This window comes from Grus americana, chromosome 1 (assembly GCF_028858705.1).
Source record: "Grus americana isolate bGruAme1 chromosome 1, bGruAme1.mat, whole genome shotgun sequence".
Taxonomy (NCBI): Eukaryota; Metazoa; Chordata; class Aves; order Gruiformes; family Gruidae; genus Grus; species Grus americana.
The window spans coordinates 153,617,542-153,634,965 of record NC_072852.1 but is presented as its reverse complement, the minus strand read 5'-3'; the positions used below and the strand labels follow the sequence as shown (position 1 = coordinate 153,634,965).

At 41.0% G+C, this 17,424-nt stretch overlaps 1 long non-coding RNA gene and 1 other non-coding gene across 2 annotated transcripts in view; both read left to right on the top strand.

Moving 5' to 3' along the window:
- Nucleotides 1-17,424, top strand: part of LOC129199675 (uncharacterized) — a 427,470-nt gene that overhangs the window by 321,763 nt on the left and 88,283 nt on the right. The gene's annotated exons all lie outside the window — the stretch shown is intronic.
- On the top strand, nt 4,519-4,606 carry LOC129201999 (U5 spliceosomal RNA). The gene has a single exon (XR_008575579.1). It is a non-coding gene; the product is annotated as a U5 spliceosomal RNA (small nuclear RNA).

The following is a 17,424-nucleotide window of genomic DNA, read 5'->3' as shown; positions in this document are numbered from 1 at the left end:
TTTACTGCTTGAATTTAAATTCGGATTCTTGTCTCGGTAAAGCCAGATGTTTCTCTTGAATTCCTAAAATGCAGAACTGTGTTGATCAGACAGAAAACAATGTTGCTTGCTAAATTACTGAGTACCATTTTTCCCCCTTGTGTTTCAATCCTGCTGTAACACTCAAATAGTATGCACTGAGTATGAGTATTTGATAGAAACAAACACAGACAGGATCCGAGTTGTATCAGCCAGATTCCTTAGACCATACCACTCAAATGATAAGCTGCTGGAATATTGTTGGTGCCATTGTTTAAATAGATACATAACAAACTAGAATTAAAAATAGCAGTGACAGCAGATTTGTATTGCCTTTTCTATTACTGTAAAAGCGCAGTAGTGGTGATAGTAATACCTAATTAACCTAATTTACTTGTACAACAGTAGAAGCATAAGACCTTAGTATGGAGCCAGCTATAACGATCTGATGATGGTCTGCCTTTCTAAGGTACAAACAGTTAGTGCACTATGGAGTTGACCAAAGGACTAAATGGAGAGAAAAAAGTTGATACAATCATAAAAAAGGGAGTGAGCACAGGTTATAGGTGGTAGCATTACAATTGGCATAATTAAAGCTCTGCAGTTGAAGTTGTATCTGCATATTCATTGTAGTTCACATTTTACCCCTTTGGACATTAATTTTTTTTTTTTTTCACCAAATGTGATATCCCTTCTTGTTTGTGACTATTTAAGTGCACATTGTTGAATGAGAAATAATGCAGGTTCATTACTAAACCACTGGGAACTACTGAGATAGCGTAGGTGTCCGCTAGAAGACAGAAAACAAGGGGTTGCTCACTGATGACAAACCTTTTGGCCAAATTACTGCGCAAGCATTGTGCTCGTGTTAGGACTCAGCATTTTGTTGCTTATCCACATTTCCAGAAGCATAACTAATGAGAGAAAAAATAAAGCTTCCTTTCCCTCCCCGCTCCAGCAGAATTAGATAAGCCTTGCTCTCTCTGCAGTACTCTTCCACCCTCCTAGCAATGTCCTCTTTCAAGCTACAGGGCAGCCAGGTAGGACTAGCTCTGCCGATGTTGACAGAAGTCCTCCATCTAGACCCTGTTTCTTCCACCCCCTCCTTCCAAAAAATTGTGTGCCTTTTCCGCATTTAAAATTGCCAATGTCTTTATGAAAAGGTGCTGTGAGAAGGAATACAGTTGCAATGCAGCAGAACTGAATTCCCGCATCACCATTTTGCGGTAGAGTCAGGATCTTTGGCAAACAGCTTTAGAGTGTGCATTTCCTAACCCAGTAGTCCATTACTTTACAAATTTATGTAAAACTGATTTCAAAAGGAAGGCCATATTGTAGCACTGAATTGATATACTGTGTCACAGAGGTTTTACAGAGCTCTCTATTAGATCCATCTCTAATGGTAAAAGAGTTATTTGGTCAGATCCATAGTATACACTTTAGAGTGGGCAGAGAAAACATGAAAATTTCAGAAAGGATGAAATTTTGTAAAATTACTGTTAACACTTACTTGGCTTTGGTTTCCATTATGCACCAGCTTACACTCAAATTAAAAAAACGCACGAAGAATTTTTTTTTTCTTTTCAAGATCCTTGTCTAATTATTAACTTCTTCACAGTGTTTTTCTTGGGATGGACTGTGCCATTAATATTCCTACAAGCCTGCAGGTTACAGCTTAGTGTATTTGTACCCCTCCAGGCAGGTACACCTCTCTCTTCCCCACATACATCCTATGTAGCAGCAACCTGAAAACCTGTTGTGAGAGGTCATCAGTTGTGTTGTGCATTTTCATTTTCTTTGCTCCTTCTCTCCACCTCAGTATTAAAATGTATTCACTTTTTTCTGTTGTCTGCCACAATTTTTTATGCTTACAGAACAGTACCTGGGTATCGGTGAACACTTCCCTTCTCTGCTGCCTTCCTGTGTACTATCTGGAAAACACACAGGGTTAAGATTTAAGGGTATTTCTCACTTTCCAGCAGCTGAGTCCTAGGTTCCTTTGCTGAGACTGAATATAACAGGGTATAAGATGGTTGTTCATTTCTTAGCATGGAGAGCTGCAACAACACATGACTTTGATAAAGAAATGCCACTAAAAGCCAGGAGAGTTAGATTTTATTCCAATCTCTGACTTTAATTTTCCATTTAACCTGGATGAGAGTTCTGAAATGTGACTGTTGGTTTGTTTAGAAATCTTACCAACACTTGAACAAGTCTGCTGGGATGGGTGTCCTGGTGAGTTGTGTTGCCAAGCTGAGTGTAGCTGCTGCTTACGTTAGTCAGTGTTCATAAACTAATTCCCCAAACAGAATATACTTTATTAAAGAAAAGATGGCTTTGTTGGTATAAATGTGTCTACGCATAGAAACAAAATCCTATTCCAGAAAAAAAAAAAAATTAGTGTCTACCATGTACTATAAAATGTATCCATCTTCTGAAAATGGGTATTCTCTATCCGATGACCCAATGCAAGCACCTGTAAACCTGTAGATCTCACTTTGGAAAGTGTCAAATGTCTCAAATTCCCACCACTGAAACAATCTCTGTTTCATCAGCCTATTCTGAGACTAAATTAATTGTTTTTAACATAGCATACAAGCATTTAATTTTAAGACTCTCTAGGTTAGTGTTGGTCAAAATTTCCCCAGATTTACAATTTTCAAAAGTTTGCTGTTAAGATTCCATTTTTATTACAAACCTGTTAAAACTTGTAATGACAAATACAGTGGTTTTGGCACAACTACTGATTGGAGCATTTTTATAATCAAAAAATGGAACATGCTGGAATTTTTAAAAATATCGAGGTAATACTTTGAAATTTTTCTGTGGCATATTTTAAACATTTTTAATAATAATTATTGCTTAAGATAGCTCACATTGTTTACCTATATTGTGCCCAATTTTTATAAAAGTTGATAAAATCAGATTAGAGATAAAAGGCTGGAAGCTACAGGATGTCAAATGGTGAGAACAATGATCAACATGATGTATAGAGATGCGTGTGTGTAGGGCAGTATAGAACAGAGGAACACATACAGTAGAAATGTAGAGGTTTGTTAGAATAAAGTAAGTGTGAGTAAGAATGAGAGACCTAATTGCAGCCTTCCAGTACCTAAAGGGGGCCTACAGGAAAGCTGGAGAGGGACTGTTTATCAGGGAGTGTAGTGACAGGACAAGGGGTAATGGGTTTAGGCTAAAAGAGGGTAGATTTAAATTAGATGTTAGAAAGAAATTCTTTACTGTGAGGGTGGTGAGGCACTGGCACAGGTTGCCCAGAGAAGCTGTGGATGCCCCATCCCTGGAAGTGTTCAAGGCCAGGTTGGATGGGGCTTTGGGCAACCTGGTCTAGTGGAGGGTGTCCCTGCCCATGGCAGGGGGGTTGCAACTGGATGGTCTTTGAAGTCCCTTCCAACCCAAACCATTCTATGATTCTATGAAGAAAATGAAACAGAGAGGAAAGGACACAGGGAAAGCAACAAGGGACGAAAAAAGGTGTTTTGAAAAATGGTTGGGCAATAAAAGTATGATTGGGAGCTGAAGGGATAGGAAAAGGGTAAAGATCAGAAAACACTATGCCAGGCACATGGCAAACGAGGAAAGAATGTGAATCCAAATTTCATAGCTTGATTCTCAACCATGTTACATGCTATTATATCATCATAACTCAGTCATCTTCATGTAAGTCAACAATACCAGGAAACTTAATCACTGGAGCATTTGCTGCTTGTCTAGGAAGGGAAAGTGTTGGACTTAGTGTCCCTTGGGGTCTTTTGACACATCTGTAATGCAAGGAACTGTAAAAAGAGTTCCCACTGGCATTTGCTTCAGTAGCTATCCCTGGTCGTTGCAAAGAAGAAACCCGAAAAGTCTGAGGAGTTCAGACTTCCCATTGAGACTAGACCTGAATCCTGCTTAGAGGAAGATGGGACAAGGAAAGGCCATTACACCTTCCAGTAGAGTAGGCCATGTCTTTATTATCAGGCTCCAAAGTGTTCTCAGGTTCTTGGGTTTCATCTGCATGCTGGCCATGCCCTGACTCCATCCTCGAAGACAACCAGACATGCACCAAACTTTACCTTTATCCTCAGCGTCCAGGTTTCCATTCAACTGGATGACAGTGGCCTCGTCTAGTTGGCAGGGGGCCATGTCAATAGGTATGTAAAATACAGCCTTAAGTAAAGCAAAAAAAGTCAGATCCTTAGAATCTTAGGATTTGCTTTTTTGAGGAAGCATTGCTAAGTATTGGTGATTTCTAATAGTTGTATGATGTCTCTTAGGACATACCTAATGCTGGTTTCACTGCCATCGGAAAAGAATCCAGCTTCTTATTTACATGGAACTAAATTTCAAGTAGTAATACAGCAGCAAGAGTTTGTGCATTTTTCAAGTTAGTATGGCCAAGATACTTATTTAATTATTTTATCTCAGTATCTAGTAACAAAAATTACAGTAGGGTACCTGGTTTTCCCTGCTTCAAATATGATTTATACATAAGGCTACAGCCTCTGGTTTCTCTTCAGGTCGTATAAATCTTTCGCCTTTTACTAAAGATTTCCGTGGAGAAGAACAGGCACCCGTGGAGAGAGGACGCCAAAAAAGACTGTGGTGGGTTGACCCTGGCTGGGGCCAGGTGCCCACCAGAGCCACTCTCTCACTCCCCTCATTCGCTAGACAGGGGAGAAGAAGTACAACAAAAATCTTGTGGGTCGAGATAAGGACAGGGAGAGATCACTCACTAATTGTTGTCACGAGCAAACCAGACTGAACTTAGAGGGGAAATTCATCTAATTTATTACTAGGCAAAACAGAGTAGAGGAATGAGAAATAAAATCAAATCTTAAAACATCTCCCCCCACCCCTCCCATCTTCTTCCCGGGCTCAACTTCACTCCCGGCTTCAACCTTCCCCCCCTCAGCGGCACAGGGGGATGGGGAATGGGGGTTACGGTCAGTTCATCACACGGTGTTTCTGCCGCTTCTTCATCCTCAGGGGGAGGACTCCTCACACTCTGCCCCTGCTCCAACATGGAGTCCCTCTCACGGAAGACAGTCCTTCACGAACTTCTCCAACGTGAGTCTCTCCCATGGGGTGCAGACCTTCAGGAGCAAACTGCTCCAGTGTGGGTCCCCCACGGGGTCACAAGTCCTGCCAGCAAACCTGCTCCAGTGTGGGCTCCTCTCTCCACAAGGCCACAGGTCCAGCCAGGAGCTTGCTCCAGCGTGGGCTTCCCACAGGCCACAGCCTCCTTCAGGTGCCTCCACCTGCTCCGGCGTGGGGTCCTCCATGGGCTGCAGATGGAATCTCTACACCCCTTCATCCTTTCTCCATGGGCTGCAGGGGGACAGCTTGCCTCACCATGGTCTTCACCATGGGCTGCAGGGGGATCTCTGCTCCAGCACCTGGAGCACCTCCTGCCCCTCCTTCTGCACTGACCTTGGTGTCTGCAGAGTTGCTTACATCTTCTCACTCCTCTCTCTGGCTGCAAAAGCTCTCCCTAACTGTTTTTTTCCTTCTTAAATATGTTATCACAGAGGCACTGATGGGCTTGGCCTTGGCCAGCAGCGGGTCCGTCTTGGAGCCGGCTGGCATTGGCTCTGTCAGACACAGGGGAAGCTTCTAGCAGCTTCTCACAGAAGCCACCCCTGTAGCCCTCCCACTACCAAAACCTTGCCATGCAAACCCAACACAAGGGTATAGTGGTAAACAAAATGTAGTATTTTTTAAGTATTCATAGGACTTAATTGGTGGGGAAAAAAATCAAGCTTGCTTTTAATTCAAACAGGATATATGTTATACCAACAGCTTTAGGATATGAGTGTCAGTATGGTGTATGTCAAAATCATCTTTGTCCTCCTTTCCTCTCTGTGTTGAGCATGCAGTTATTGAACAGAGCCAGTAATGGTGCTGTGTATGTTGGCTGGAGGTTGGGGATAAAGGGTTTCTCTTATATCCACAAAGCATCATCGGCATGGAGATAGTGTTCCAGGTGAATGTACACTGAAAGCAATCCCTAACTCTAAATTATTTAGCATAGTAAAGATTTTTGCAACAAAACTTAAAATGCTGGTAAAACCTAAATGAGAGTGTGCAGCTCTTCTCTTACAAAAGTAGGACTAAAATAATGAATAAAATTAATATGTTGGAAAAAACCGTGGTATTGAATCACTAAGATGACTTTTCCCATTGAAAGAACCTTTTTGCTAGTGAACAATTGCCAAAATTGTGCATATTATTTGCATCTTAGTCAATAACAATGTTGGAGGCACCCAATGCTAACCAGATCTGTCCATTGCTACCTTTTTAAAAGATCGTGTGCGTTCACATTCCATGGGATACCGGAACAAAATAATGCTATGCAATTAACAACAAATAAAATGCCTACATAACAATTTCCATGCAGCCTTAAATTCTTGACAGTATTTTCTAAGGTAAGCAGAGACTCCTGAGACAGTGTACTATGACCTTCTGAATAATACCAGCCATGAAACCTCCCTAGCAATTGCTGGTTTTGTTCCAGTGACATATTGTTGAACCTGCTACACACATATAAATGTATATATACCATTTAGTTACCCAATTAGTTATGCAATTTTGAATTTTAAACTCGACTGTTTCCTTAAGTGAGGTAGCACATATACCATGATCACTGGGTCATATAGTGAATCTCTAACTCAATTATTGAAGATAATAATGAGAGTAAATATTATGGTTTATTAGGTGTGTAGGCCTAACAGCAACACCACCACTCAGCCTCTACTCATGTTTGCCCCAAAAGAGAAGATGTGAATTAAAACTGATGAGAAGTGCATTCATTGGGGTCTATGTCACACAGCTGCAATAGGGATAATTGGAAGCTTAAGCCCTAATCCTGCAAACACTTAAGCGGTGCTTAACTTCAGTGCATGCAGGTTGACTCAAATGCAATTACTCATTTTTTCAAAAGTGCACTTGCTAAAGCGTGTGATAGAGAGGGGCAGAAATGGGGCTTTATTTAGCAACGGACTGCCAAAACTTTGCAAGGAAACAGACCTGTAGAATTGCAGTTGACTTCTACACCATTTTCACATACCACATGAGCATGCATATGCAGTGTTCACTTCTCCAACGTTCTTCAAAGATCTTGAAATTATTAATGAAGTGATACGTCTTCAAAAGAGAACAATATAAATAGAAAAATAGAAAGCACATAGCAAATAGCAGTATGTTTAAGCTAATCTATATGTGTGCACCTGTGGTATAGTGATTTGTCAGTGAAGAATGTGTTGGATGGATATAGCTATCAGTGTTTGTGCTTGTTGTGAACTCACTCACCCTCAGCAAGCTCTGAGTTTTTTAATGTTATGATATTATTTAATTTTATTCTTTTAATCTGAAAGAGCGCCCTGAGATCAGTAAGGGGATGGTTTTATCTTAATCATCACTCCTTTCTTCATAAACATGCAGATGTTCAGCCTTCTAGTAACTCCGGTGATGATTTTTTGATGCATGAGGACAATGGAGTGAAGTAGTTTCACCTTAAACACTATTAAAACTGGTGGTCTGCTTATATTAATATCAGAAGGGCATATTATTGCCTGTGTCTTTTTAGGAGTTGGGAAAACATCACAGTATAGCTTGGGGTGAGGTTGCTTTTTTCTCCTTTTACTCTCTAGTGACAGAGTGTAACATTGACAGAAATGTTGCTGGGCTTTTTTAGAAAGATATATTTTGAAGATATTGTTCTTAGCTCAACTCTGGTCAACAGAATTGGTAGTTTCAGATATTCTCATTTTTCCTAATGGGAAGCTCTTAACCAACATTGCTTCTTCCAGGAAAAGACTGATGGAATTTTTTAAATGTTTATCCTCTGTGTACATAAAAGAATTTCAGTGGGCTTTGTACGTAATGTATGTAAAACATTTTAGTGGTTGAAAATTGTTCTAATTCTTTTGGCTACCTCTGATAGAAAGCACAAATTTGGTATCTTTTTGAAATATGAGGTTAATTACCTTGGGTTTGTTTTCTTTATTTCTGGACCTGGGATGCCAGAGGAAATGAGTATGTCAGGGTTAAGACTTGGATGCAGAGAAAGCTTGTTGATTGAGAGATGAGTGGGCAGAAAAAGCCGTTCTGCCCAGCCTGTACTTTGAGACCTGGAGGTGTTTCTCTGGTTCTGCATCTGGATGCACCTTCTGGCTGTATCTCACTCCTTGGGGTAGGTGAGAAGGTGTCACATTTGATGTGAGGTCACATATTTCTCCTGTCATCTCAGATGGCAAAGTGTGACATTGACACTAATGTTACTCTTGGGTTGGTGGGGTTTTTTTAAACAAGTATTTATAGAGATTTGTCTTAGCTCATATCAGTAGCTCATCCCCATCACATCCTGGTTTTCACTGGAAGGAAGGACAGGCATGCAGCTGGCTGAAAATCGCTGCCTCTATCTGGATGGCTTGAGGGCACCAGAACTGTGTGGTGCAGTGTGGAGCACACACCCCAACAGCTAGACAAAGCCTGTGAGTGCACAGGTGAGACACTGCTCTTTTTTTGTGTGGAGTCTCCACAAGGTGAGACAGTTTCACACACCTTGAAAAGAAAAAGCTTAGAGCACATCCATAAGATATACTAGACAAAGGCATCTCATTCATTATATACTACCATCTACTTGAGATTCAGGCTACTGAGACCATTTCTGAGGTACGCACTAGCTAGGGTAAAATACTGGCTTTTGTAGAGTAAGCACTGTGAAAAAGTGGTCACCATTCTTGTCCTTTTGAAATTAAAATGATCAGGGCTCATGTGCTTTGCATGGGCTTCAGCAGTTCTGTTGTGCAGTCTACTCTGAAAATATCTTCTTCGGACTTTGGCAGATTTTTCACGTATCCCTTCCTGCTCCCAGATCATTCAAGAGGACAGTTAAGAGCTACATGAACCTTTTCCAGACCTGGGAGCTTCTCAGTGTATCTAGGGAGCTTTGCGGTCTGAAACAGAGGCAGTGCTTGACTGTGTGGTGTCACGTACTAGGCGGTGTTTGAGGGCAGGCAGACAAGGACTGTTTAGAAGGGCATGGAGTGACAGGACAAGGGGTAATGGCTTTAAGCTGAAGGAGGGTCGATTTAGATTCGATATTAGGAAAATATTCTTCACTGTGAGGGTGCTGAGGTACTGGAACAGGCTGCCCAGAGAAGCTGTGGATGCCCCCTCCCTGGAAGTGTTCAAGGCCAGGCTGGATGGGGCTTTGGGCAACCTGGTCTAGTGGAGGGTGTCCCTGCCCATGGCAGGGGGGTTGGAACTAGATGGTCTTTGAGGTCCCTTCCAACCCAAACCATTCTGTGATTCTATGAAAGGGGCAGCATCAGGAGCTCTCCTCATTGGTGAGAAGTCTGCAGGGCAGAGCTGGCAGGCACAAGTTCCCTCTACTGCCAGTGGACAGAAATAGGCACACGTGTAGCACCTGACCTATCCAAACAGGTTTAAACATCCAGTCAGGTTTTTAATATCTCCGAGGATGGAGACTCCACAACCTCTCTGGGCTATCCACCGAAGATGAGCTGAATTGTGCCTTAGAAGTACCTGTTCCCCTCCAGTGAATACAGAGGAAACCTAGATGATAATTCAGGTGGAGGCATCTGATTTCAGTGTAATAAAGCCTGCCCCTGTTGATTGCTTAAGCTAAGATTTAGGCAGCATAGAGATGGCCTGAATTTGGCTCTCTTTCATCATATTCCTTTCCTTGCCTTTACCTGTCCTTTATTCACAGGTAATTTTAAGAATGTGTATAGTATACTGCATTACTTTCCAGCCATACAGTGCAATATTAAAAAATTGAATTAACCCGTCCAGGTTAACCATGAGCTTTTACCCACAACACAGAATAATTTTTTTTAAAGTTGAAAATGGGTATTCTGCTTTTTCTTCTTTGCTACTCCAATGTTCTATACAATAGTAACAGGTTAATTATTAATGTCCAACTACTGCTCCTTTTGAGGGAGAATTTTTCCAGGCAACAAAAATATGTATTTATTGTGTAGCATGTGTACTATAAGTTCAATATCATGCATATGATGCCAGCCCAACTGCACAGGGCACGGGACTGGTGCAGCAGGACTTTTTCCCAGATGGTAGTAGCTCTCAGTGGAAGAGTCACGACAGAAAAGAACATGCGTCTATAAGTTAGAGGAAAGGTAGCCCCAGTATGCTGTCCTCTACTCCATGGAGTGGCTGGGTTTGTCCCCTTCTGGTGCACAAAGAAGATAAAAGTTTTTCTAGTACAAGAGCTAAAAGATGTTTTTCTTCCATATGGTGTGGGCCTGTATTTTGCCAAGTTGGGGTCGCCAGGTTACTTTCTTTCATTTGTCTGAGTCTAGCAGAAGTACTTGCATTAAATGTTCTTCTAAAATGCAAGCATAAAGAGTTAATACAGAGTTATATGCATACCCTCATTAATATACATATAGTTATGACATAGGATTATGTATATAAGAAATTCTTAGGGCATTTAATATAACAGTAATACGGAGTGAAAGGCCCATAAATAGCTGATGTCGTTAGTGTACCTGGAAATCTAGTGCAGAGTTCATCTATGACAGTATGTGTACAGGTATTCCTTGTTCGGCTTGTTTGTCTAAGATTGACATCTTTGTAAATATTGCATCGAGTAGTTTGAATTACTTGCTGTTTCTGTTTGTTTCTGTTGCATTACAAGTAGCTTCATGCTCCTTAAATGATCTTGGCATAGTTTCAGGTGAGCTAAGATCTAATAGCTTTTGTCTTTTCTTTAGGGGCATAACTGACAGTTCTGAAATTTAATGAAATAGATTTGTATCCAAATGACTGGTAAAGATTTTCTGAAAACTTTTAGGAATGTATGATCAAAATGTTTGACACTGGTGTCACAGTGTGTTTGTCTGTGTATACACACATATATATGCATATACACTGTAAATGATCACATATATATATGTATGTGAATATTCATGCATACAGACACTTGCTCATCTAAAAATCTTCAAGATTACTTGCATATAGGGATTTTTGAATCCTGGAATTGTATCTTGTAGTGAACAGGAAATATGATCACTCCCAATAGGAATTCTTTCCTTGAGATTGTATTTGTATGTGAAGGAGTATATCTAATATTTTTCAGGTGAAGGCAGACAAAGGTATTACTGTTATAATTATTTTTATTTTGTTTTCACTGAAAAGGGACACAAAAGGAGCAAGGATATTTGCCAAACTAATATTGGAAGTCTGTAGAAATTAAATCTGATTCAACCATGAGCGCATTATATATTTACCTGATGAGGGAGGGAAATTTTCACACTTGTTGCTCAAGTAGATATGTGAGTTTGGGATTTGTTTTCTTTCTTTTTTTTTTTTTTTTGGTTTTTTACCTAGATTTTAATTTAGATGAAGAGGAATGGGAGTGTCTTTGTGGTGTCTGTGTAGTGTATTGATTTCAATGTTGTACTTTAAAGGGCTAATTTACCATGTGTATCTTATCTATATGAGTATGTCCTTCATGTCCAGTCTAATAAATGTTAAGTTCCTGGGTTTATTTAGTGGGACTGGGATGAATCAATCTTTTTTTTATCCCCAGGGCATTCTTCTGTGCATCACAGAGTTGCCCTTTTACCTGTTCAGTGTAATTTAACCTGAGTCAGGAAATCAGTTGAAATCAGTCTGGAAAACAAGCAGATCTAAGAAATAAATGCTCCCCCCATCCCTGGGGGTTTAAGATTTTCCATCACAGTCATATTATACAGTGTAATAAAGCTCCAAAGAGCAAAGTAAAGAGAATTCATTCTGTCCTCAGTCCTCAGGCACTGACTAGATTCTTAAAACCAGTTTGGTGAATATCTGTCCAACAAAGTTGTCTTTTCTTTCTTTCTACCTGTGTTTGATAGGTTGATTTGGTCTCCAGTTACACAAAACTTGATTAACTTGGGGTATGGAAGCCAGTAGAGTAAAGCCTGAGTTCTTCACTCACCCGTGACCACACTCTTAAGCCTCAAAGCGCAACATGGCCGACAAGCAGGCTGGTGTCTCTGAACTTCTACTTTCAGCCAAATACAGAGGAACCTTTGACTCTTATTCTTCATAAAAGACTTGGGTTTAGTATACGTATGTCAGAAGTTTTTAGAAGAGACGTACTTGAAAGGTGATATTAGCCTTATTTCTAGACAAAATAGCTGCAAATCCCGATTGCTTTCCTTTTGGCTTTAACCTAGTTGTAGCTACTCTTCTGAATTACACATGCCCAATGAAGCACGTCTAAGCAAATGCGTCATCTTAAACTTGGAAAGTCTTAACCATTGCTAATTTGTGGAGTTGGGAATGGGGAAGGGTTACCTATGGATTTCTTTGAATTTCAGTCAGGTTTGACATTCAAGTTTAGGCTGTTATTTGTAGCAGTAACAACAATAGCAATTAGAGTTCAACAGATTTCATCCATAGGTGCCACATTTGCATTTCAAGGGTAGTGCACGGTGAATGCATTTTATATAGTCACTCCTCAATGAAAACAGCAGTGGTGGCGGCAATATTAAAGGGGTTGGTAAGGATGCCTCTGCCCAGGCCACCACATAGCAACCACTATGTTTCTAAGGACAAATAGCTCTTGCCTGCCCTAAGCAACTGGATGAGAACATCAAAACATGCCTTGTGAGAGACCTCTAATACCCATTAGCGTTAGCAACTGTTACCTCAATCATGAATGACACAGCCCTAATTATTAAGGTAATTAGAAGTTATAACACTGGCAATATTAAAGGGAGAACTTCTAAAGCCCATTAACAATGTTACTTTAAGTGATCTGGCTGTGAACTGTTCAAATCTCTAATTACATTATACGTCTGTCTTAAAGGGTGATGTAATTAAGTGATGGGAGAGGGAATGAATATATAGTGACTACTGTGCTATACTTTGTAAGTACTATTTTCACAGAAACCAGCCTCAGTAATGTCATTATGTCATTTAGGGGTGGGGTTTTTTGCTCAATTGTATAGCACATGTAGCTAAAAAATACTTATCCTCAGAATATATAAAAATGATATATCATGGTTTAGTATAATGATATTATCAAAATTAGGTTGGATTGGCTATATTATTCATGTATGACAAAGCCATCAGTGACATATTCCTGCCACCTCAAACAGCACTACACTTTCACGTCACCGTTTACCAGCGTAAGTGGGTACATACCAATATCTTGTATGCCCTACATGGAGGAAAGCTATTTTAAATATTTTAAAAGAAAATACCTTAAATTTTACAAACATGAGTCAAATTTGTCAAAAGTTAACAACAGTTATGCTTGAGTCAGAACAGAGGACAGACTTCTGCAGTTTGGCCTTTAGGTGTTCGCATCATGAATTTTTGTTGAGGACTGCAGAACAGAGGACGCTTAGCACCAGCCCCTTCTTTTTGGATTGGAAAGGTGGAAGAAACTGAGCATATAGTGAAAAACAGAGTTGGATGGATGGAGGACACTCTATAATTCTCCATGGGTCTTTGGTGAGTTATCAAAATTGTTTTTCATGAAGTACAAAAGTAGAAGAGAACAGATTAGCACTGACCCATGTTGAGTAAAATATTCATTATCTAACCAAGGAGGAACAAAATAAAGTAATTCCCTCTTTTCAGTTCTTTTTATTCAGAAATTGGCTTTTTTTTTCTAAGCATGAAACCTCCAAGTTCTAAAAGATAGTGGGATCCAGGTGCTGGGGTTTGGTTTTGTGGTTCTTTTGCATCAGCCTTCACCATAACCTCACCATTTGTATGTATATGCAGCCACAGTAGCAAGATTTGTTGTCCAATTAGGTGGTTACATTTAAAAAATCTTTCTTCTAGATTCAGTGGAGGTAGAAAAGGTCCACATGGAACAAAGCAAATTAAAATCTAAGCTGTTTTTCCTGCTCATATTTTCACGTTTGATATCCCATCATGAACTGAGTACTCTACTTTTCATATTTTTAGAGACGGTTAGTGGATGAACCTTATACCCCTCCTGCAAATTCTGTGGGGTGGCTGAAGTGAGGAGAATTTGTACTGTATACTCAAGCATCACAAGGTCTCTCCCTCACTTTGGTGTGTGGGGACATTGACCCACATTCAGTGCTGTGTAAATGCCCCCCTGTATGCAAAGGCACCTGGAATCACTGAATCATAGACGGCTTTGGGTTGGAAGGGACCTTTAAAGTTCATCTAGTTCCAACCCCCCTGCCATGGGCAGGGACACCCTCCACTAGACCAGGTTGCCCAAAGCCCCATCCAACCTGACCTTGAACACTTCCAGGGATGGGGCCTCCACAACTTCTCTGGGCAACCTGTGCCAGTGCCTCACCACCCTCATTGTAAACAATTTTTTCTTTATGTCCAATCTAAACCTACTCTCTTTCAGTTTAAAACAGTTTCCCCTTGTCCTGTCACTTCGGGCCTTGGTAAAAAATCTCACTCCATCTTTCTTATAAGCCCCCTTTATGTATTGGAAGGCTGCTATAAGGTATCCCTGGAGCCTTCTCTTCTCCAGACTGAACAACCCCAACTTTCTCAGCCTGTCCTCATAGCAGAGGTGCTCCAGCCCTCTGATCATTTTCATGGCCCTCCTCTGGACCTGGTCTAATAGGTCTACGTCTGTCTTGTACTAGGGCCCCCAGAGCTGGATGCAGTACTTCAGGTGGGGTCTCACAAGAGTGGAGTACAGGGGCAGGATCACCTCCCTCGACCTGCTGGTCACACTTCTTTTGACGCAGCCCAGGATATGGTTGGCTTTCTGGGCTGCAAGCGCACATTGCTGGGACATGTCCAATTTTTCATCTGATGCCATCATTTACTTCAGAGCTCCAGTATGTATAAGCATTACTTGAGAATAAGACCTTTCTGTTCCCACACTGACAGTTTTTGAAGCAAGGCAGGTTCCACCATGGTGTGCTCCAGGCTGTTAAATGTTTGAGCCTATCTACAGGCCACTGTCAACAGCCATTGCATATCTGTGCTGAGTGGGGACACAGAACTCGAAAGAATCTGTTGGAGATTATAGCTGAGGCAGGCCATCATTGAGTCAGGGAAGTTCCTTCATCACCTTTTCTGTTCCAGTTTGTGTCTTCCACCTGCTCCACTAAGTCGTGGCTGATGACTGATGAGTTTGGGGTGAGCAGAGGGATGACAGGCTTCTTCTCTTTGTCCAGTTTGTATGCAATTTGGGAGCTGAGTAGGGGGGCATGCTAGCTGAGGAAGTTCTTCCCTGTGAATCTGGGTGCAGAGGTCAGCTGCACTCCTGGGTAAGAAAGACATTAGTTGTTTTTGTAAAAACAACTTAGATGATAGATGGAGGGAAAAACTGTTAACTCTTGCTGCTGAAAGGTAGAGCTCTTACATCTGTGCAAATAGTGTTGCTGCTGCACGTATTCCATTAATGCGAGCCACGAATGTTGTATGTGAATACCTGGCAAGAGAGAAGGACTTAAGAAATCGTTGTTACTGAGCTGGAAGTGGGAGAGAAGGGAAAGAGAACTGAGGAGCAAGGTCAAAAGACATACGAAAGAGTTAAGCATGGGTTAGCAGTGGGAGAATGAAGTCCAAAGATGAAGAGAATGATCAACCTGCAGTTTTGTAAGTCTTTATATAGCGCTTTTCATTACAGAAGCTCTTCTCTTGCTGTAAGGTTTATTTGTTATTCAAGACAGGCAGTGGGTCACCAGAGCTGTGTTCTGAGAGGAGCATGGCATCAGCAGGAACAGGTCCTGATATTTGTTTGAAGGACAATGATCCTGCAGAATCTGACAAGTGTCAGTCTGCCAAAAAAACCTTACAACCACTGATATATGTGATGTGCGTACGTGATTGGGGAGTTCTTTTTTCTGGATGCCAGTAATCACCAAGTTAAATTTGTAGCTAAGCTTAAATTGGAGTTGGACTTGCCACTTCATTTTCCCTTTTTCTTGACCTTGTACAAAACCAAATTTTAAACCCTTTTTAACAAAAAAAAAAAAAGGAAAAGATATTTTCCCTCTTTGTAGCAGTAAAAAAAAAAAGTGAGGACAGAGTTTTGCTGTTTAAAAAAAAAGATCACTGTTAAGCCACACATGGAAGATGTGTAGCTTAATGGGGATTGGGTTCCTCAGAAAACTGACAATGTGAAAATGAAGAATTAAAGTGAACTTTTAAGATAATCTTAGCTTTCACTCTTGCCCTAGCAAAAGAGCTGATGTGCACAGAGGCCCTGGTTGGAAATTATCCCTTGTCAGGAAAGCGCTCAAGTACTTGCTTGAATGTATTCCTGAATGGGGATATAGACTGTACACAAGGATATACTGTACATTCATAAATGGCATTTATAACATTTCTCTTGATTGCCACTTTATGAAATCACCGGTGTTGCCGGGGTGCAGAAAAAGGCAGAATGTGATCCAGTGAGCTTGATCCTTCTTACTGCCTCAAAGCCAGAAACATTTATGGTTGTGTGACATGGTAGGTCCTGCTTCACATGCTAGCAGTTTTCTCAAAGCTTTCAAACAGGCATTTGTGAACATGTGATCAAAAAACCCTTCCACAGTTTGGGAATACTGTTTAAGTTAGCTCTCTCTCAGGGTAAAAAGTCATCAGTGCATCCATTCCTGGATTAATGCCTGTAAGGTGGCATATTAATGCAAGTCTTCACTTGAACTAATACCTCTCTGTTGTCAAGATACTTGATGCTAAGCTCCATTGGCCAGACAATTTCTGGCAGAAGCATGGGTCAAAGGTTAAAGGCTGGGCATGTGTTCATCCCTCCAGATTTGAGAGCTGCGTATGAAACATACAACTTCATGCAAAGAAAGAAATATTCGCTTCCCAGACACAAAGAGCAGATCATTCCTATCTCAGTTTGAAAGCAGAGAGTTATATTCCTAGCGTATCAAAAAGAAAGAAGGAGAGCAAGAAGGAAGTTTATCTTCTTTGGGGGCTTTAACAAGTAATCAATACCTTAGTCAGGATCTAGCTAGAGTTGGGTGTAGAACCCAATCAGCAGCAAGAGCAATGCAAGTCAAAGTCAGGCAATAGAAAAGTAAAGGTAAACAAGGCAAGCATCTAGGCAAGAACTGGGATCAGAAGCCAAGCCAAAGGACAGGAAGCTGGGTACGGTGGTACCAAGCTGAAGGGCAAAGCTAGAGGGAGGTCAGAGGCAAAGGTCAGAAAGCCAGGGAATTACAATGCAAAGAGCATGGGAAGGGGAGCAAGACACAAGAGGAGTTAGGGTGTGATTATTCCTTTGATACTCAGGGCAAAGGACCAGCCATGCTCAGCTGGTTGTGTTTATTGGGTCTTTAGAGGGCAGAAAAGGCTGAAAAAGAGGGGCCAGGCAGGTCCCTCTGGCTGTAGCTGCAGTTGAAGGGTTGAATCAGGAAATTGGTCCGCTTTGCTTTCCAGTACTCAGTCAAACATAAG